The sequence below is a fragment of the Malurus melanocephalus genome, unplaced genomic scaffold (assembly GCF_030028575.1).
Source record: "Malurus melanocephalus ecotype Western Australia unplaced genomic scaffold, MMel_1.1 scaffold_221, whole genome shotgun sequence".
In the NCBI taxonomy this organism is placed as follows: Eukaryota; Metazoa; Chordata; class Aves; order Passeriformes; family Maluridae; genus Malurus; species Malurus melanocephalus.
In genome coordinates, this window is record NW_026623453.1 from 524,095 (window position 1) to 547,480 (window position 23,386).

General features: G+C 46.4%; 1 protein-coding gene across 1 annotated transcript in view; it reads left to right on the forward strand.

The window, feature by feature from the left end:
* The first annotated feature begins 16,812 nt into the window (after positions 1-16,812).
* CHST8 (carbohydrate sulfotransferase 8) overlaps positions 16,813-23,386 on the forward strand; it is a 184,491-nt gene continuing 177,917 nt past the window's right edge. The window contains exon 1 of the mRNA XM_057374286.1: positions 16,813-16,911. The gene's annotated coding sequence lies outside the window, so the exon portion shown is untranslated. The remainder of the gene's footprint in view (positions 16,912-23,386) is intronic.

Genomic DNA, 23,386 nt, shown 5'->3' on the forward strand with positions numbered 1-23,386 from the left:
GCCAACGGAAAAGGAATACAGAACAAAACTGGCACCAAAAATCAACCCAAGACAACATTACTGAAAAGCTGCCTTCTCCTTGCCTTCCGAGTCTGTCATGGGATTTCCTGGCAGCAGTCTGGCCATGGACAGCACTGCAAAGGCTGACGAATCTGGCCTAAAAATTTTTATTTTTCTGGCAAAAACCTCGAAGCTGCCCCACACATGAAAGCTGTGCAACATGACATTATTACAGTAGCTTGCAGGGAAAATCTTCTAGTTGGTCAGTCCAACCATAGAGCTGAGTAGCTTGGGAAGTCTGAATACATTTAACTTACTATTTTCACCATGGAAATGCTCAACAAAACTGACCTTTTCAGTTTCAATAAAATTGGATTTTCATGTAGGTCCATGGTCAGCCACTGCAATATTAAGTGGGAGTACTAAAACCCAGAATTATTAAAAACTGAAAAAAAATAAAATGGTGTCCCAGCCTCACTGCTGCTGGGCTGGATCTGACTGCACTCACTCTGCTGGCAGATCTGTACTGTCCTTCAAACATTTCAGAAAATACAATTCCCTCTGTGATTTCGCTGGCGCAAATCTGAAACATCTGCTAACTTCTTGCTGGGTCCCACTCAGGGCAGGATACAGCCACTGCATCTCTGCTGACATACTGCAGCTCATTTCACCTGGGGCAGGCCATTTCTGGGAACCCTGGGTACTGCTGACTGTCCTGGTGGGTTTATCCTTCCCCATCAAGCTCTTCATTGACCTTTTCCTGAGCACAGCACTCAGTCTCCAGGCACCAAGGAAGGTGCTCCTTTCTTTGCCCTCTAAGATGCTGCTTCCCTCTGGCTGGCCAGGTCAAAGGACAAGGGTACAGGTGGGGAAATGGAACAGGATGGGGAAAAGGAGAGGGGAATGGGCAGACATGCATAAAATTATTTCAAACCTCAAAATTTCTTGTGTTTCTTACCAAGGAGTTTTGGCATGCCTTGTCCTTCAGCCTATGATCAGTCTCAAGAATAATAGCTATAAAACATGGTTAGAACAATACTGAAGTCTGTTTAGACACGTGCATTGTTAAGGATCCCTCATTTGGCAGCAGCTGAAGAAAGAAATGATTTCTTCCTTGCATTTAACTTTCTCCAGTGTTTGTGTTCAGGAAGGTATTGTCAAGAGTGATGAAATTAAGGCATTCACACCTCAGTTGATGCTTCTGGGACCCAAGCAGTTTTGAAGTATTCAAATCTACATTTCACATGTCACCTTTTTAGCAAAATATAGATATGGGCAGACAAAACGTGAAACAGAGCAGCTTTTAATAAACCCCACAGGTTCCAGCAAACCACATTGTTATAACAACAGCTACAACCACCTTGCGGCATGTCCTGTCCTCCCTGTGCTGCATGCTCTGTGAGCTCCAAAGGCTACATTTTCTCTCGAGATTCAAAACGAGCTGTTAACAGGCCAGTTGTTAACACTGTACTTAATTCAGTAAAAATACAGTAAAAAAGACAGCAAAAACTGACTAAAACCAGGAGGGACAGAACAGGAGCCTGCGGCTGGGGGAAGAGCTGGTGAGTGGCCACGGGTGCTCGGGGAGCGCAGAAGCAGCGAGACACAGCCCTTCCCTGTGACACAGCTCTCCCTGTGAGATACAGCCCTTCCCTGTGAGACACAGCTCTCCCTGTGAGATACAGCCCTTCCCTGCGAGATACAGCCCTTCCCTGCGAGATACAGCCCTTGCCTGCGAGATACAGCCCTTGCCTGCGAGATACAGCCCTTCCCTGCGAGATACAGCCCTTCCCTGCGAGATACAGCCCTTCCCTGTGAGATACAGCCCTTCCCTGTGAGATACAGCCCTTCCCTGCGAGATACAGCCCTTCCCTGTGTGAGAGACAGACACGGCCCTTCCCTGCGAGACACGGCCCTTCCCTGTGAGACACAGCCCTTCCCCGTGAGACACAGCCCTTCCCCGGCTCTTGGCCCTCTTTGCCTTCCCCATCGCACCCGAGGCTGCACTGCACCAGGGCTGGGTTTGTCCGTCCATGAAGCACCGCCTGGCTCTGAGTGCAGTGTATTACAGAGACAAGATCGGCCATCGCCGAGTAGCAGTGATGCCATTTCCATCCGAGGAGTGATTCCACGCAGGCTTCCATGCACGCTGCCTGCTTGCGTGAAAGAAAGACGCAAAACCAAGTTGAACCCTTTTCCTTGGCACGTTTACAGATCCTTTGCACTTCCCAAAAGACAAGATCATGCAAGTATCTGTGCTCACATCACTTTCATTCCTTTTGCTATTATGACAGAAGTTTTGGGTCTCTCTGTTCCTGYCGTGGAATTAATCCCTGGAGGCCCAACCTTGGCTGAACCTCATTCAGTATTTGTTGGCTGCAGCAAGTGCAGAACACGCTGCTCAGTGGTGAGTCCGCAGCTTTGGAGCCTCCCTGYTGCTCCCTGTACAGAAGCGTGAAAACAGAAACATCCCCGCCCTGCCCGCAGGGACCACGGACTGCTCTGCCCGGGGTTCCTCGTCTCTTCTGATAGCTCCTGATGTGCAGGTGCATCCCCAGCTCCTGGACAAAACCTGGCTGTAACAGAGCAGCAGGCAGAGCCAAGAGCCCCAGTAGATGCTGGCACATGGGGAACAGCTGAAARCTCCTCCTCCTGCTCCACCTGAGTTGCCTTCAGGTCAGGCTCTGCTTCAACACAATGTTTTTTTTTTCTCGACAGCTTGAAAAAAATACCTTCTGTTGTTCTGAAGACTATCAAAAGTAAAAGCTAACAAAAATAAAACCTCTTTCCTCTTTGTCATTGTCATGTACCTTATTGCAGTTTCACAGCGCTGCAATGCACAGTGTCACAGCGTTACAAGGTTCTGCAGCAGCTCCTCAAGCTGCAGCATTGGGGAGGGCACACACCAGCTCTGTGGAATGAAATGATCCCTGCCCTGGAGAACTTACAGCCCATGGCTATTGGCACTCTTGGGGATGCTGGGATGCCTTCAGGGAGGTCCAGGTTCAGAGAGGTCTGAAGAGTAAATTCAACTTTCAGAAGAGGCAATTCAAAGCTTTAAGTTCACGCACCTTAATAGCTTTATGTTCGCACCCATCTGCACTGGGGAGCCAGCAATGCCTTCAGTGGGGAGGCTGTCCAGCTTAGTCAATACAAGGCAAATTACAGAACTAAGGATTTTAATTATTTATTTCATACMTCCTAGACAAAAATAACGATCCTGAAAACCCAGACCAAAGCCAGRTGAAAGACAAAGGAAGTAAAGGGAGCAAGAGAAAAGCTAATCCTGAAGTAAAGATGAGGATGAGCCCATCCACAAACTCGAAGTTAGAGCATTTTATTTAAGACCATTTATCTGTTGTTTTGTTCTGTTTACTGGAACTTTAGACCTTTGATCCTACCACTGCATTTGCCAAAGGCAGCACAGACAATSGCACCTGACACATTTCCTCCACCAGTAACATTTCCTCCACCAGTGACATTCAGATGCCTTTCAGCCATATGACCAACGCAGCTGCAGAGCAGGGCACTGATGGAAAGTGGATTAGGAGATTGCTCATCCTCTTAAAAAGTCACCTGAGACAGCTGTGTGTTGCTAAGCCCTGTATCAGACAGAGAGAAAAGGGTTTTTTCTTCTGATTTTGCACAAATCAGGAATTTGGTTTAATTGTCACAGTTCACAGCTTCAACGGGAACCCAAGGCATGAGGCTGGCAGTTCACACTCGAACAAGAAATACAATAAAACAACTCAGAGGTTTTAAAAATAGGCATGGCATGCCAGGCAAAGTCTGTGGCAGAGAGAGGGAAGATCCCAGAGCATCAACATCACAACCCTGCACCAGGCTCTGTGCACTCAGAGAAGGGGCTCTGGAGCAGCACCAGCCTCCCTCCCTGGCAGAGACATGGGCTCTGTACCTCCTGCCAGCCACCTGGTTAGTGACTCAGAGCACATTTCAAACCCAATGCTTGTGAGATGGGGGGTGGAGTGGAGGGGAAACCTCTTCAATCTGAAGGAATTACAGGTCTGACATGGTTCTTCATTTTAGCCCCACACAGCATCTTCGGAAATGTTACCTCCCAGTCAGGGCCAAACGCAGTGCTGGTCCCACACCCCCATCCCTGTGGTACACGGAAGTGGACTTACCCTCTCCTCCTGGGAAATGTGATGGCTATTACCTTCCCAAGCCAACTTCATATGAAACTGGACTCAAAGGAACAATGCAAAATCAAAAACTACCTGGAGGAAATTAAGCAAGCCCCTTTCTGCATGCCATTAAAGCCCAGMTTCTAAGGAAATAACTTGTGTGATTCAGACAATTTGTTTCACACTGCTTGTTCTTCAAAGGACTTAAAATTAAACATGCTCAAATAGGAAAGGATGGCAGTAAATAGGAAGCTGTAACTAAACGTTGCTCCTTAACAGGTAGCAGATGAGATGCCAGCTATACCATACAATGGCATAAAATATATACAGATTTTCCTAATCTTTCYCCATCACTTTGATTTAAGAAAAAGATAGCTCCTATTTGCAGCCTGTCATGGAGTGCTCTGAACACTGCTGTGGTTTTTCTTTGGGTTCCTTATTATTTATCTAATTTCCTAAGCACATTTCTTGAGAAACATTCTTAAGAATGCCAAGTTTTTATATTTTTACTGAGTTTTTCTCAATCCCGGTATCCCCACAGGAATTAAAAGCAACTGAATGCAGAATCCTAACCTTTGCTGATCTGTCTTGTTTTCAAGAGATGCAGCTCTTTGTGCGGTCAGAGAAGACAACCCCAGGMATTTGCTCTACCAAGCCCACCCTCCTCACCCTCCGTGCAGGGGTCAGTTCTGCTCGTCCCCGGGTGAGCTCCCGGTGCGGCGGGGCAGAGGGACAGAGCCGGGGCTCGTTCATGTGGCYGCATGTGGCAGCCGGGCTCCCTGGGCCACTGGAGACCCAGTGAGGACTCGATAAATCCAGTTAAAGCCACTGAGACTGGCTGGTGTGCCGGCCACTCCGGGAGCCGTCCCTGGCGCTCCCCGGGCAGTGTCACCGGGCAGTGTCACCCCCTGTCGCTGACATCACCCCCGGGCAGTGTCACCGGCAGTGTCACCGGGCAGTGTCACCCCCTGTCGGTGATATCACCCCCAGGCAGTGTCACCGGGCAGTATCACCAGGCAGTGTCACACTCTGTGGGGCGCTGCCCATCTCCCCCGGGCGGTGTCACCGGGCAGTGTCACCAGGCAGTGTCACCCCCTGTCGGGTGCTGCCCATCTCCCCCGGGCAGTGTCACCGGGCAGTGTCACCCCCTGTCGGTGACATCACCCCCGGGCAGTGTCACCGGGCAGTGTCACCGGGCAGTGTCACACTCTGTGGGCCGCTGCCCATCGCCTCGGTGCCCGTGCAGGGACAGAGGGGACACAGTTCCAGCAGCCGGCCCTGCCAGCACAGCGGTCCCGTGTCTCAGTGCCAGCTCTGCCGGGAGCGTGGGCAGCCCCTGCTTCTGCAGACYCGCGCCTGGATCAGAGATTTCAGCAGCGCCCCAAAATAAACTCTGATTTAAAAGCGGGCTGGGTCAAACCATTGGCTGGCTCGGTGGACACACGGGGCTTGCTTCTGCAGCCTTCTCTGCTTCCRTGTGACATGTTGAGGAAAAGATAATGTTAGACTGTTACCTCAGATTCAACTTTTCCTTTGATGGAAAGCAAGTTCCCACGTCATATCAAATAAACAGCCGCTAAGTACAATACAGTCAAGTTTTTGTAATGTATTTCTTGGAAATGGGGAGTTCTCATGGTGGGTTCAGCTGGGCATTCGTGTCCCTCACAATCCCCAGCAGGGTGAGCAGCACCCAGCAGAAAGCAGCAGCTCCRCACAATTGTTACCAACAGCAGCCACTTTCAAAAGCACTCTCTTTTTTTCTCTTCGGTTTTCTTTTAGGATTTTCTTCTCATTCCTGCCACCACTCACCCTGTGAGGCAATGCTGTAACATCAAGCCTTGCTCTGGTTCCCAGAGAATCTAATTTTTTGAAAGGATGAGATTTCCCAGCATCCCCAAGCCACTTCACATTTTCCTGTCCTTTTTCTAACAAGTGCCCTATCCATTTTTGTTTACAACTCTCAACTCCTCTATATTTTTTCCCCGTTTTTTTATTGACCCATTTTTTTTTTACCCTCTTCCCTTCAACTCTTTGCTTTTCTTTTTTTTCCCTGCCCCATTCTAGTGAGGCTTGCTGGCTAGATGTATTACTCACTGTGCTGAGGGGAAGCAGTGTGTCTGAATTCCAGCTGCAGTGTACAAGGAGCAATACAATACATACAGAAATAGCAAATCAAACTCTTAGTGTTCTCCTCTCCCTGTGCTAAACTCCCAAAGCCAAACGTCTCCCATTATCAAAACAATTTTAAATAAAGCTAAGGGGAGAATTAAATGAAAAATAAATTGGGCATTTTAAGCCTGGTTTGCAGCACTCAGCTGCTCTCCCATCCATAGCTGCACTGCACACCTTCCATCAGGCCCCYGCTCTGCAGAACAGTCCCTCTCTGCCAGCGTGTTCCCCCTCTACAGAGATGATACGGACACCCTGCATTGCCAGATAAGCAATATATGCCACTCTCCTTTGCCTAAGACTAAAATGMATATGTTAATTTATTTTCTATTACAGGCTACAGCACAAATCAGAGAGGCAGAGGGTTCATGTTCTTGGCTCTGTGCTCAGAACTGTTCATCATCCCATGGACGTGGGAGCTCCCTGCACACACTTGGCCAACCCTTTCGTGGGGAACCCTCAGGTACTTCTGCACAAAATGGGTGTYAAGAAATAACCACTGCTCTAGATGACATGATTTTGTGCTTTTTACACTCCTAGCAAGTGAATCCCAACCTGCCCTCTAACCACATCCTTTTAGGACAGACCCTCCCCAGCTGGGCAGGGGCAGAGCACATCTGGGTGACACACATTCCCTTCATAGCCAGTACAGTATCTTCTGAGTAATAAAAGTGYTTTAATTGAAAGCAATAAAAAATCAGAGTGCTGCCAAGAAATCAATTTTTAGCCCTAAAAAAATTGAGAATAAAACCTGAGAAATTTGTTGTTCAGAGGGCAGAAGATAACTACCTAGAARGAGATAATGCTACAAGTTTTATACATTCTATGTATTTTCTTTCCATTTTAAAGAGAATCGTTTCTAAACTGGCTGTTACCCATGTGTGAATTATGACATCTGGTTCTGGAGGTTGCAGACACAGGCAGAGACTAAACACACACACACTGCACCCGTCTTGCTGACACAGGGCTCTTTTCTGCACTGCTACAGGGTGCAGAGGAAGCARCAAAGGAATGTTCATGTTTAAATTAAGATTCAGAAAAGTCTTCTTGTCAATGAAAAACTACAGAATACTTACACAGATGCACRTGGATACACCTGTGCACACACTGTGGGGAGAAGGAGAGAGAATGAGAAATGGAAAAACCTTTAAGATGTTTCTGTTCTCACCAAAACACACTAGTCCTGTTAACAGGAAAAGATCCTGTTCTTGTATATAAGCAAATCTCCCAAGTTGGTGTCTAATGTGTATCTTTTGCTTTTTATTTAGCTGTGCTCTTGGACTACTGAGTTGCAGATTTAAAATATGCAGAATCATTGTAGGGAACAGTAGGGAAAAGCAGAAATAGGTTGCTCCTGAAGACTCAATTGAATTACTCTGAAAAGATTAATTAAAATTGAATTCTCTTTTGACACAAAATCTCCTGTTTGCTACTTCTTGATATGTCTATTACCTAGTTTCCATTAGGAGATATTATACTCTATAATGAAATAAACCTCAGGGACCCTGTGGGATCAAACAAAAATTTTACTGAATTCTGAGAGCTACAGAAGCAGTGAGGTTCCAGTGCAAGCTGCCTTGTTTAATGAAAAAAGGTTCACATATCACTGAGTTCCTGTCAGGGATCTCTGTCATTGCTTTTTAGGGTACAGGAGGGCAAATAAGTGAGTATAGATTAGGAAATCGCTTGTTTTGCAAAGTGACAGCCAAGAGTCAGGTCTTCATTCGATCTCTCCAAAAACCAAGGGAGAGAGAAGGGCAAGGAGGGTAGTTCCTTCAACCCCAAGAGCAGTTTTGTAACAGAGTAAGAATTATTAWAAAGGAAAGACCATTGGCATCTCCAGCACGTGGCTGTGGTTTTGCTGTCAGTATTTGGGGAAGCCATCCAGGGAATCACYTACATTGGGGATCAGTGTGAGTGAATTACCTACAAGAGTGAGGGCATTTACCTTGCAACTGGTCCTTCAGGCATGACACACTATAAAAATTTCTTTGTGTTCTACCACACCACAACTGGAGCCTCATGAGACCCGTGTCATACAAAGAAACCACTTAATATGGACGGGGGCCGAGCCTGGCCCTCGATTACATCAGGGAGAATTTCAGTGTAGTGTCRAATTAACAGCAGCACGAAGAGTCACTGACCACTTTAACTGAAAATGGAAAATCAGGTTGAGAGAGACAGAGCAAACATTATTTGTGTCTTTTTTCCCTGCAAATTCTCATCTTCGGGCACKTGCACAGACACTGTGAAATCCCCAGTGCCATCAGTCTTGGCCCTGGAAGTCGGCACTGAGACCAAAAGGAAGATGTTTGTGTGTTGGCTGTTTGGGGCACAGTAACAGAGCCCACAAAACAGGTACTCGCCACACCCCAAATCTGTGCTTCCAGCTACACAGCCAGCAGCCTTCTAAAGGAAAGTTAAAATGTAAACACAAGCTGCTGTTTTAGTGCAATTACACAAATGTAGCAGCTTATGTTCTCTTTTCCTTTATTTCCAGAATGGACAGGATGCCTGAATCAAGCTACAGCTAATCCTTTTTCTTTTTTTCTCCTTTTTTCTTCTCCCTAAGTGGCCAGTCAATTAAATCTTGCTTACATAAGGAATTCTTGCTTGCCTTATTCCTACAATGACAGTTGACAATGTTCAGACTAAAACATGCCAAAATCTGTTTTTCTCTAGACGGTAAGAATACCAACAGAAATCAAACCTAAGCAGACTAATAAAGGATTTCAAGAGCTGACAATGTTTTGTAAATTTAAAAGGTTACATTGCTCAGTTCWAACTAAACCTGAAAACCTGAATCTGCCCTGAGCTTTTGCCTCCCGTGTTCACCACATTCTTCCCTTTGTCATATGGATAGCTGTTCACAAAGAGTTCACYGACATCACTTTGCTCATCTCCAGATGGCCCAAAGTGATGGAAATCCAAAGGTATTCCAGGAAGTGACCTTGGAGGTGCTTTAGTGATTCAAAATTCAGGGAAGACTGAGAGCCTGCTTTAGCCCTAAGGAAAACCAGTTCACCCAGGCAGCAGCTGCCTTTAAAGGGCAGCAGCAGATTCCCCACTTGACATCTGCTACAGTTTCCCACAATTCCCGGTTTACAGAGGAAATAAGAGCTGGTTTGCATCACATATGTCAATAGCTGGGATTTTTCCCTTCTTACCCTTCAGACTGTGCAACCTCTAATGAGACAAGATGACAATGCCTGCTCAGAAATGAAAACAAGAGAAGAAAATCCACAGGCCAATGATAGTTGAGTTTTTTTTTTTTTTTTTTTCAACCTCTAATGAGACAAGATGACAATGCCTGCTCAGAAATGAAAACAAGAGAAGAAAATCCACAGGCCAATGACAGTTGACTTTTTTTTTTTCTGAACTAATCTGTTAGCTTTCCTCTGAAAAGCTGGCCAAACAGAAAATTGCAGATCTGTGCCGCCCTCACCCTCTGGTTTGTGTGTACCTATACATATTTGTGTATATATATATATAAAAGATATATWGTACCTCTTCCCAAACYACACCCAGCTTGGCAAGATAAAAATTAAATCAAGATGGTCTTGCAACACAAAAGCCACCCTCTCACTTTTGCTGAGGACTATTTGAAATAAAGATGGATCATAGTGTGAGTCATTTATCTCCTCTCTGATGCATTCACACACGCCTACCACTGCAGAGGGATTGAGAGAAGTGACCTGAATCTCAAGCACCCTTAGGTTTGCAAACAAAACCCAGCCAAYGAGGTCATGCAAAGCCAGGTCTAAATCCATGGTTTCCCCTTTGCTCCTGGTTTTGCTCCTCTCAGTATTTCAGACAGTGAAAGTGCAGGAGAAGACAGGGGGATGCCACGGTGTGTCACAGAGGAGCTCCAGAGCCTGCCAGTTCCATTTCACAGCAGGGCTATTCTAGGATGCAGACTAGGTGAAATCCCAGGTGACCACAGCACTTGCACTTATTTTAATTGTTTATTGAAAACAGAAGACAGATGCAAAACAATGGGAGAATGAAGAAAAAGAAACATTGGCTTCATTCACAGGCTCAGCTCCCTCTGCATGAACCACACACAAAGCAATTCTTCACATTATATGTTAAAAAAAAAGTTGAACTGTTAGTAGTAACATAACAGGGAAGAGAAAAAGGCAGCAAAGAAAAGAAGAGGTGGCAGGAAGGTCTGGTCCAAGAGAGGTTTGTTCTGGCAGCAGGAGAGTGGGATGGATGATGCAGAGCTGCATCCCCGGGATAAAGGAGCAGAAAGCAAGAGATGCTGAAGAAAGAGAAGGTCCATGATGGGGGTCAGGAGCCAGGCTCAACCTGGGGCTGGGTAGAGCCTCACTTTGTAGTTATTTTGCTTTGGTTCATCCTTAGAGCAGGGGTTCAGGAGAAGGCTGACACGCCTGCTCAGTGCTGCCTCTCTGCTGATTCACACCGCCAACTTACAGAACACATAAAAYTGAGAAGAATGAATGCAAGTGTCAGGAGATCTGCTCTTGTTCCCAGCAGCCTATAATGGAACTTGTTTATGCCACCTATGAAAGAGCTGTGACACATTCCTTCAGTGATGGAATGATCCCACTAGGATCACTTTTGCCGGCCAACATTGAGCATGTTTTTCTCCAATTCATCTTTCCAGTGTGATTTATTCCACACATCCTCTTGGAAAAACATGCTCAGTGCCATCACAAGAGCTGCACAGCAAGGTCCATCCCTGKGTTGATAGATCACGGTTCCACTTCTTCCCCAAACACAGACAATAAGGAGCTGCACAAAAGGTGCACACAAATTCTGTCCCTGAGCTTTCCTGCCTCAGGAAATGACAAAGCAAATCCATCCAGGGCAACAAAGCCAATCCTAAAAAGTACCAACCCCAAATGCCATATTTGAACATCCCCAAATGATGGGATTTGAACACACCCTGTGAAGATCCAAACTTACAATAGCAGATTGCACCTGAGACAGCTGGTCCTTAGAGTGCAGCATCATCTCCAGGGTTGGCTCTTTGAGCAGCCATCAGCAATTGCTCCATCTTAACCACCATCGTCCCAGGATGGACAAAAACCAGGAGCAGTTAAACACTCCAAATCTCTGCACCCTTATGTGTTGTTCTGGAGAGTATTTCACACACACCTGTCCCACAGACAGAATCCCTTCCAGCACCTTCCCAGTGTAAGGAGCACAAAAGCTGCAGCCCCAGTTACTCCAAGTTATTGATGGAGTTTGCAAAGAGTAGTTTTGAGTGCCATTTTTGGATTCTGAGTCTGGTACATCTGGCTGTTCTCACATAAGACTAAATCAAATGCTTCTCAGGCTTTCCTGTCTAAACCATATTGCTCCTTCTGGGCCCTTTGGCTATATTTTATGAAATAACTGATGTTCTCTGCCTCCAGGGGGCAATTTGTTACTGCTTCTACCAAACAATGAACCATATGATCTAATACATCTCTTCCAATTTTGTCTTGTGAGGTTTCTATAATTTTCCCAGAGATTTTTATTTTGTTCCCAAAGAATGGTTTGTGTACCCTACAATTTGTCCCATTGATATTTCTTGGTCTGAAAAAGACCCTGCTGTAGAAACATAGAAACCTTGCCAGAAACTACCTATGCAGAAGCATTGCTCCAGGGCAGAGTGCATGGAATTATTTCACATTTTCTTAATTTTGTTTAACTCCCAGAAAATGCACTTTTATTCCACTTTCTGCTATCCCTAGCATCTGTGCTTTCTCCTCTTCCACAGCAGTTGCTGCACTGTCCCACGGCCCAGCCTGCCCAGCTCACCCTGACTGGCTCATTGTGTGTRAACAATTTTAAGAAAATGGTCTTTAGAGAAAAGCTCTGTTCCCCTGGTCAGACTGGCTGCTCTAAAGCAGCATCAGTAACAATCAGATCCTGGGACTGGCCATAGCAGAAGCTTGAATCCAGCCCAAGAGTCTGCACATTTCGATGTTTGAAATGTGGTTTTACCAAGTACACACCTATTTCAGCTGGGCAGCAAAATGAGAGGAGCTTGCAAATGAGCTTGGTCCCCACTGAGTTTGCACATGGGGCTCRATTCAGGTGCCTTGGCATCCTGTTATGAGCTGCTTTTTGAGGGAAGGACCCAAAGGGAATGAAGGATTGGAGATCTGGGACACAACACGGTCCACATCTGCTTCAGACATTGCAATGAGGCTTTGGCCTTCCTACTTGGTTACATTATCCACACACACTGACACAAAAACACACACACAAATATAGACAAACACAAACAGACACAAACACAAACACACAAAACCACACAAAACCACACAAAGCCACACAGACAAACACATAAACACACACAAATGCACACACACAAACATACAAACACATACCCACAAACACACAAACACACACAAACATACAAACACATACCCACAAACACACAAACACACACAAACATACAAACACATACCCACAAACACACACAAAACCACACACAAATGCGCACACACAAACATACAAAAACACACAAACACGCTAACACAAACATACACACAAACACACAAACACACACAAACAGACAAACACACAAACACACACAAACACAGACACACACACACACTCACAAACACACAGACAGATACACACCTGCACACACACACACACACAAACACATACACAAATATACAAACACACACAAACACATACACACACACACACACACACACACACACAAATATAGACTTTTTCCCCATAAACCCCAACTGCTTTTACTGCTTTTCTAGAAAGGTGGTTTTGAAATATCCCTTCCAAAGCTGGGATGGATGTTTCCAGTGTTGGGGTTTATTAAGTTCCTGTGGTAGCTGTTTCCAAGGCTGCTTTGTCATACATTTCTTTGCRAGAGACTAAAAATGGCAGAGGAGCTTTGCAGATAAGGATTTCAATTGCAACCTTTCCACTAAAGTGTAATAGGAACATCAGGGAATTAAATAAAATTATATTTTTCCTAGATGTCTGCTTAAAAAGAAAATTCAGGATTTTATGGATGCCCCAGAGACAAACTACTACATTACATTCCTCTCAGTTCTTATTTGAGTTCTGTCTGTTTGAGCACCTCAAATAGCACAGAATCATTCATAAAGAATGGGCAGGAGAGACTGTGTCCCATCAATATTTCAGGCTTGGTTATCAAATCAAGAGAAATTCATGAGTTCTGCTCCAGCTCAACATTTTCAGGTTTGATACTATTGTTTGACAGTTTAGAGGGTTTTCCCTCTGCATTCTCATTGTCATTAATATTTTATATAATGTTCCAGTTGATGCTATTGTAACATTTATTATTTTTTTCTTTTACTTGGCTGTACTAAGTACAGCCTCTTTCAGCAGGGACAAATTCACACTCATTTGCTATTTGTGGAGTGATGACATAGTGTGAGGAAGCAGTAATGATGACTGACTGATAGAAGACACCATATGTTCTCTCCATTTTTCTCTGTGCTATTTTCTGAGACATGAATAAAGACTCAGTATAAGATAAGCTTTCCTATATATAGTAAAAAAAAATTGACCTTTTTTACAAATAATTGGCAGGGTGGGAGAAAGAGTCCTTTTTTTTTTTTCTAAAGCATTCCAATAGTATTGCTATAAATATCAGGCTCCAAGATAAATAATTTCCAGTCTTTTCTACCAGAAACATTTTACATGTATCCATGCACCAGAAAACAATTTTACAATTAATTTCACTCACCCCCAAATGTTCTCCATCTTTCCAYAGCAAACATTTTGACAACATAAGTTGTATTTGCTGATGACTAAGCAAAGGTGAAAGAAACTGGGTTCTATATAGAACTCGAAGTGACAGTGTGCAATGCATGATAATCAGAAATCTTGATTATAAGCACAGTACTAGCATCACTAGGTCACAATACTAGATTATATGCTGGSATGTTTCTTTGCACCTTGAGTGTCTGAATCTGTGCAACTAATAAAACAGAAGATTCCCTTCAATAAATATTACATTTGATTTAACGTGTTTCAATATTAAAATAATTGGAAATCTCATTTCCTAGAAATAACAGAATAAAAATCTTTTGTTGTTCTAGCATACACATTTGCCATTTACCAAGTATATTCTTTTCCTATGTAATTTTTTTTTCTCTGTCCTTTTAGTTCATTCTACCCTCTCAAAACCAAGGCTTTGTGATTGCCCCTCTTCCTCCTAACTTTGTCATAGCCACTAACCAGCCCCAGACTACAGCAGAGCCATATATGTCTGCTAATGTTATTAAGCACTCAGGAGCAGAAACAAAGAAGTAAACAAAAGGGATTCACATTGCCTTCTGTTCCATTGGAGACAGAGAGAAAAAAAATCAAAATCAATCCTCCAAACACAAAAATAACCCCCAGAAATCGTTGGTTTAAGATACCTTATTTTTCAAATTCCCAGGAATTTTTTGTAAATAATGGAGCCAAAATTGAAGAAAACATAATTGTGAATCCTGCAGGCAGCGGGGCAGAGAACTCAATGTCAAAGGACCTAATGCCAGGACTCTCATTTGGGCTTTGTTTTCAAGGTCATCCATTTAAAGCATTTTTCATAATACAACCTGAATAAAGAACACAGAGCCATTCTGCTCCCAAAGGCGTCCACCACAGATGTGGCAGGAAAGGTTCCTTWTGCCAGGCAAGCAGGAGGTGGCCCTTGGGGACGGCGCTCTCCCTGGTCACCTGCCATAGCAACAGACATCGAGAAGGTTTTACATTTACAGTATGGAACTCACTTTCCCCAGTTAGACTTATTGTATTTGCTGCGAGAGCCTATGCACCCTGCACCACAGACAGCAGGACAGAAGGTGCTCAGGTAAATCAGTGATTGCAGTTTTCACATGTTATTCTTCCTTTGAACTCCAAGTGGCATGAATGCATCTTCCCCTGGAAAGCTGTCACGTGCACCTTCTTTTCCTACGACAATAGAATTATGTAAAGTCTGATCTCAAAACTCTCCATCAAATATTCCATCCTATCAGCATCCTATGGCTTGCTTAAGGAGCACAGACTTATGTCCCCAATCAATACTTTAATAAATAACACCTACTTAGTCAGAACAATTGATTACTAGGGAGCAGACTAGTGCATCTAGTCACAGGATAAATGTCATAGTTTATTTATAAGGCACACCTGAAACTATTCTTAGGTCTGTGGATAGGATCCATCTGACACCCATCTAACACTGTACATGCACAACACCCGGGTAAGGTGGGCGCTCAGCACAGCGTGTCTGGCTTTGCTTGTTGGCAAATTCCCCTCTGCTGCCTCTTGGCTRCCAAAGCTCTGCTCAGTGGCTTCCTGGGTAGCACGGGCAGCTCCTGGGACCCACACTCYGAAGCTGAGGAGTGGGCACAGAGCACACCCTATCCCCTTGATGCCCAGGCCCTGGGGACACTATTCAACCTAATTAAACAGCCCCTTCACTACACCAGCAATAGCCAGGCAAACCAGCCAGGCAGGCCATTCTTGGGGATTGCAGCCATACCCTGGTTTTGCTCTCATGAGATTCTATTCTGCTGCACAGTTATGTGGGAAAAGCCTCTACRTATTTTAGGGTGGGAAACAGCCAGCAGAGAGTGTAAGAGGCCCTTTCTGTGCAGTTACTCCACAGTCCATATCCGGGCTCAAGACAAGGCACCTTGGTGCCCACCATGACCCAGTACAGCAYGGTACTGCTGTACCTGCTCCAATTTGCTGTGCGAGGACATGATCACGTCAGTTCTCTTCCAATTACTTCTACTGTGTCTGCCCTTGGGGTGTATGTTCACCACCTTCTTCTTTTGGAAGCAAGTGTGGGTCACCGATCTTCCCAACCAGTCGCAAAATACATAAACATTCTACAAGGACGCCAACTGCAGCCCAGAGGAGACGCCCGGCAGGATGCTCGTATCCACACTGAGGATACGGAGGAGCCTCCGTTCTCCGTTCCTCCCAGACGACACCCGGCAGCCGGGGCGCTTCCCCCGCGCCGTGCCCGGGACTTTTCCTCCCTCTCGGCAGCGTGTCCGGGGGCAGCGATATCGGCGGGAGCCGCGGGGGCAGGGGCTCGGGATGCGGGAGCCGGGAGCGCGCAGGGCGGTCACAGGCGCGCTCGGGCCGCAGCGCCCCGCTCCSCGCGGAGCTGCCCTGCGGACAATGCGCGATCCGGCGGCCGCGGGGGCGGCGGGGGGCGACCGACACCGCCGGAACGTGTCAAACTTGAAGACGAGAGCACCTCTGGAAAGGCGGCGGCCCCGGCCGGCCCCGCCCGCGCGGCGCAGAGGGAAGAGGCGCCGGCGGCGCGGCAGGACTGGAAGCGCTCCCGCCGGAGGCCGCCGCACCTGCTCCCGGAGGTGCGCGCTGGGCGCGGGGCGGTGCCCGCAGCCTCGGCCGCCGAGCGGGGCCGGGCCGGGACCGGGGCCGGGGCCGGCGGGGCGGGAGGCGGAGCGGGGAGGGGGCGGCGGCCTCCCGGCTCCGGGCGGGCTGTCCCGCTTTACTCTCTCCTCCCCGCCGAGCATCGTGGGCGCGGAGCCGCGGCTGCGGCGCGCAGGGCGGCGGCGGGAGCGGCGCGGAGGATGCGCTGAGCGAGCGAGSGAGGCGGCGCGGCCGCGGCGAGGTTAGTGGCGAGACCCCCTTTTCCCGGGCCCGGGACGCGCTTCGCCGCCCGGATCTCCGCATCCCCCGGCTGCTCCCCAACTTTTCCCCGCACCACTTCGGGAAAGTGACCAAACTTGCGGCGGGGCCGCGCTGGGGCCCCTCGTCCCATGCCCCTCGTCATCCCCGGCGGCGCGACCCCCTCACCTCAGGGCTGCTCTCCCGGSCCGCGGTGCGGTAATTAGCAGTGCCGGTAATTGTGAGGCGGAGGGGCAGCGGCCGGGCGCGGTGCGGGTCTCCCCGGGGTGCGGCGCGTCGCCCCAGCCCCCGCCCCAGCCCCAGCCCGCTCCGCTCCGCTCCGCTCCCTTGGCAGCCGGGCGGGGCCGGCCCAGCCCCGTTCGGGCACGGGGACACCGGCGCTGGACCCAGCTCCAGGTGAGGATGGAACCGGCGGCTTCGCCGGGCTGAACGCTCCTTACGAATCCGGCATGGGTTTCTGTAACCAAAATAACGGGACCCAAAGCAAACTAGTTGATAAATACAGRCATCTCCCTCGACTGGAAATCCAATTCTCCCGGAGTTCTGTGTATGCGAGCAGGAGCGGTATGAGGGAACACGKAGGCACTTTCCAGTTTCTGGAGTTATCTTTAGAGAACAGGGGGTTGCTTTGGGCGCTGCTCTCTCGCAGGAGCGTTTCTCGACACATCCCCATTCCCCTTGCCCCWGCTCAGCCGGTCTGGCAGCTCAGATCTTGCAATGCCCCTTTACACCTCACCCAACCTTCCGGAACGGTGTGCTCAAACCACGGGAAACACAGAGCAAAGAACGATTTGTGCGAGTATGTTGTCCCCAGTGTGCTAGTGATGGGCAACTGGACTGCGCCGTGCTGGCGTCTGGGAGTCCCGAGTTCTGGCTGTAGAAGTCGCCAGGAACGATGAGATACCCAGTCRTAGTTCTGTTGTTAGTTTTTTAACCTTTTTCATGGCTTAGGAAAACCCCTTATTGTAATTGTATTATAATGTTGCTTTCTGTCTTACGTGACTTGTGTTGCATGTATATTAAGATGCTTAAAAAAAACCTAAAGATGCTCTTTTTTCATGTTAAGACACCTACCCTGAAATTCTTGCATTTTGTTGCAAGATTTGAAAGTTGCATCTCTTCAGATAATAGGCTGTATCTACAGTACCAGGGAGAGAGGGTGAATAGTAAACCTCAGCAGTCTCAGAAATGAAAATCGGAAATGTTGCTCCTAAATCAGTTTTGTTTATTAACGATGCTCACCATTTGACGAGAAAGCTATATCCAGTTTATCCCGAGAAGATTTCATTTTGTCAGATGCCTGGTGTTTCATCAATTCCTTTCATGTCCCTGGGATTTTCTCTTTTTCAGGCTCAGGCCACAGCAGCTCTCTGTGTCGGGGATAACCGTTAAGCTCTTCTTTTGAATTCATGAGCTTCCAAATTAAACTTTTGCTGACACCTGCTACCTAGCCTGGTTGAGCATAATGACAGTGTCACCCAGGCTACTGGAGCTCTGCCACCAAACAAAGTAAATCGCAAACAAAAATAATTGTAGGGTCCCTGGACTGGGTAACATAATGATGTGGGGGAGCTCTGGGAAACTCTGGCTACTGGAAATCCAATCAAAGTCTGCTTCTAATGGAGCAAATTTTCCAACAGCAATCACAGGCAGGAATTAAATCCATAGAGTAGATGGCAACAGAGATTATTAATCATCATCAATTAGTTCATGGAATCAAACAGAACAACATGAGGGTAAACAAAATTCCGTTTCCCCTTCCCCCTCAAATCCTGTCCCACCTTTATTTATCCAGAGCCAAGGATCTCTCCTGAGCACTGGTTTCAAGTGCCAAAAAATTTAGCAGGTGTCATAACATAAGGTCAAGACTTAATTATTTATATGGAGACATCAATCATCCTGTGGGGATGATTTATTTATAAATCACCAGAGCTGTAACATAAGACAGTGAATTCTGATTTCCTCCAGCTCCTTCCTGAAGGGGACSAGGAAGGTCCACACTGTGGCCAGATGACCTCAGGAGCCTGTCAAAGTTTCTGCCCAGCCCCACATGGAGGAGGCTTTTCCAMACCTTTTAAATCATGCAACCAAAATGTCACTGGGGAAATCTCATGCATATTTGCTACATCTCMGTAATGAACATTTACTGATTATGGACTATCTGGAGAATTTAGCTTTTTAAACATTATTCAAATTTTTATGTTTATGTAAGCTAATAAGACTGAAGAGATTCAGTAACTACTCTTTGCCTTGTGGTATTTGAAAAGTGTGTCCATGGGGCTTAGTTCAGCATCTTCCAGAGTCACTTYTAAAAGACTAAAATAGAATTTTTCTGCCTTGAAAAAAATCACTGTTTTACTCAGTATAATGTTCTTTGCTCACAATTAATGCCAAAAATCCATTTTCTAATATGCTTTTAATGTTTCTGCTGAGCACAAACAGGATGGCACAGTAAAAGCTTTTATTGCCATCTGATTAGTCTGCAGTGGGGGTAAGAAAGTGGCTTGGACCAGCAGGGCYGCGAGATTGCTGTGCTGGGTGCAGSAAACACCAAGCAGGGCATGGGGTGCTGAGAGCACAATTCTACTCTCAGGGTCACTCAGAGAAATTTTATCAATTGTGTGGGCAGAAGCAGCATCAGGCTCTTTAGGTTTTCTGATAGCTGGATAAAGTAATGAACATGTGCTTGGGGTGTTCCTGAGCATCCTTTTGTGGGATTTTGACAAAGGGTTAATTACAGCCAGGGATTCTCAGAGATTTGCTCATTTATTTACCTATTAAGAAAAGTCATGCTATTGATCTTATTCACGTGACCATTTTTCAGACAGGGAGGTGATTAACTTTGAATGAAACTGGTAAAAAGAGACAGAGTATAGCAATAGAGATGGAAAGGAAAGATATGGTAAAAATAAGAGCTAGGAGGGAAGGGTTCCTTTGCTTTTCTATCATTATCTTGCAAAACTCTGTAGCCCAAACCCATCAGCTTTACCATCAACAAAGAGGAGCATGAGGATTATCCAGGGCAACTCGTGATCCTTCTGAACTTCACGACAGGATTCCATTTTGGCAAGACCGTGTCAATAAGCTCTCCTGCACATCTGTTATTCTGTTCCCACTGATCTTAAAAGAAGACCATTTATCACTGTATTTCAGTGACAGAAATACTAAAATAGTATTTCACTGTGTTTATAAGAGGGTGCAAGAAAGGATGGATGAGCAGGCAACATCTTCAAGGAACAATTAAGACATTAGGAGTGTGGGAAAATACTTTTAGGCACCGAGTAATGGGTGAGAAAATAGGAATTTAGGACCCGATTTGGTTGTGAGATGTTCCTCAAGCACTCTCTGGATTTTGCTCACAGCATGTGAAAAAAAATGAAAAATTCATAGTATTTCTTTTAGGCAAGACCAGTCATCTGCTTGTGTATTTTTATGGTATACTGGGTATATTTATAGCATTTAGTAATGCCAGCAATGCTCAATATAAAGAGKAACAGATGAATGTATCGTGAAACAAGGCACTGGCAAGGCAGGTGGGAAATTATTTCCAAAGTATTGCAGCAACCAGGCTGGGAGAAATCTAGTTAGATGGTAAACATAGCAGACCTAGGTGCAACCAAAGGCAGGGTTAAAGGCCCGGGCTGAGCCCTGCACACAGGTTGTGCAGGGGAGGAGAGGCAGCACTCACCGTGTGTGAGCTCAGCAAAGGCAGCTCCAGCCTCGGCACATCCGAGGSCACGGAGACAATAGAACCACCCTTGAGTGCAAAGAGGAAAAAGGAGGGGAATGAAATTATATTGGCTCAGCTGCAAGAGACAAATCACAGATTTCCCTAATCAGACAGATGATGCCTAACAAGGGCACATTGTGAACCACCAAGGAAGGTGGCAGATTTCACAAATTAGTCATGGCAAAAATGGGTGAATTTCACAGCTTGAAGTGAATTCACTTTATAGGATGAAACAGCACAAAGTGATTAAGAGCTCTAACTGATAGGAGCAATAAGCACGTGAGACTTAGTCACCACACAGCAGCCGACATCTCGACATCTCTCTCTGGCTTCAGCTGGGCCGGTGCAGAACCTTCAGCCTCCAGTTTCTGATGCTGAATGGGATCTGGTGGGGACAATCACAAACAAACAAGGTCCCACAGATGTTTGCTGGAGTTTTCTGGTTCTGTGAGGCACAACCATGGCAGTCCAGTGGGAGCTGGAGCAGGCACTGTGCAGGGAGATGCTCTGCAGCCACAGGCTCCCCTACCAGTGCCAGCACCGAAACCTGGAGCTGTGGCTTCAGCAGTGCTGTACAGGCCAGGAGAAGGGTCAGGGGACAGCAGGATTTCATCTGTACAGCATTCTTCTGGTGAAGAGCAGAGAGGGAAGACAGCTGAGAAAGGTTGGAACAAGGGGGGATGCTGTTGCAGCACGCTCCCTGCCATGCTGGGSATCACCTTCCAGGTCTGGCAGTGCCATTTTTGGAGCCACCCGGTGCTGGCATGTGCCACCTTATGGTAACCACGCCACAGCATGCATCCCTAATAGAAAACAACTATTAAATAGTCTGTTTCCRTTTCCCATTCTTTCAGGGAATAAAACCAGTGTCACAAGCCTCAGTCACAGGTGGTGTTGCATGACTTTTGCTGGTAAAACACTTCAATAGCTGTGACAGCACACTTTCAAGGAAGTGTCTGTTAACAGATACTGGAATATTATCCTACCATTTGTATCCCTGCTTAGATGAAGATAAAAATTCTGGAGAAAAATGTCACAATTATATCTTAATACTTTTGTTTTCAATGTACACTCTTCTATCATAGCTGTTGAAAGTCTGTAGAGCAAAATGGCAGCAAAGTGAGCTGATACCAGCCAGGACAAGGCCATTTGGAGAATTCCTCCTCTGGCAGCATCAGYCTCCTTCCAGCTCTTGCTGTGGGTGGCCAGTTGTGTCAGGCTGGGGCAGTGCCCCGAGCTGAGGCTGTTCTGGGGAGTTTAACAAACCCTRGGCTGGCAAGCAGCCGTGAGCCCTGCAGGGAGCAGAGCCTGGCAGCTCTCCTCTGTTTACCAAGGCTGTTCCAGAACCCTCAGGTCCACTGGGTGCAGCTGCATTAACATTGTGCAGAGACAGGGGAAGCTGTTGAAGGTGCCAGGACTGAAGCCCTAGAGGAAGGTAATGAGGCAGTGCCAGTTCCTTCAAATCCCACCTGGAATTTGTTAGGGTAGCAGAGCACCTGCATCCCAGAATATCAAACACTCATCATCTGTGCAAGTCCAGCTGCACCTCGACTGGGTACTGGTGTGGCCTCAGCTCCACTCCTGACCCAGCATGAGAGGATTTTCAATTGTACCATGAAGAAAGAGCTCAAGAGGAATTGATCACTCTTGAATGACGATGCAAAGACAAAGTTTAAAAAGAATTATCRTTTCTAAAGCATTTTTGAAGAAATGCCCTTGGACTCCGGGTAAGGAACTAGAAAGGACTTTTTAAAAGGCAGACGGGGGGAGACCCTCTTCTCCTAAATTGATTTCGGAACCTGGCAGGTTTTAAGAAACCTTTCAGTAGAATTTTGCAAATCAATGCTAATTTGATGTATTGGAGCTCAGCACTGTGCCAATTCGCTGTCAAACCAGTATTAACTAGGCATTTTTTGGGAATGCTTATAGCTCAAGGTCCATTAAATATGCAAACCTGGCAATTATTTCACAATCCTTAAAACACTTAATTTGAAATGTGCATCAGAGCATCCATAAATGGTCTTTCAGTCTTCATCAGAAAGAAGCCTCCCTCTCTGGAAAGTGTCAGTCAGTGTCCTGRGAGAGGGGGCTGGCAGCTGTGTCTGGGATGGAGACAGGAGGAGGAGGGGGCTGATGCTGCCTGCAGTGCTGCCAAGGAGCAGCACAGCCATGATAAAATCTCCTAGGGCCTGATCTGCCAACCCCCATTCATACAGCAACCAACATCGTGAAAATCAGGAAATGTTGGGTAAATGGCAATCCTTGGGAGAGCACTAATTACTCGTGTTGGGAAAGAYGGCCAGATCAGTTGCATAAACTTTCTGAGTGCTTTTTGGACTTGAGTGCCTGTGATCTGACATCCACTTAAAGCTAGGAGCTAAATAAAAGTTCCTTTATTTTTTAACAGTTGCTAATTTAGCCAAAGCTGCAAGAGATCCCAGTCTTTAAATCTAGGTTCCTTTAATGCYTGCACAGAATCAGTTTGAGAGAGATTGATTGCTCCTTCTCTCCAGTGTGATCCTCAAATGCAGCCCCAATCCCGTTCTGAGTCAGGAGAATCACAGCAGCAGTTAGCTGGTGGCATGTATATTTAGATGACTGACTTAGGTCACTACGTTTGAATATKTGATTTAATATGCCTTCATTTTTATGTCCTGAAATGGGGATACTACTTAGCTCAAAGAAGATCAATTAACTTTTGTGCTGYTTTTAAGTTCTTTAATGGAAG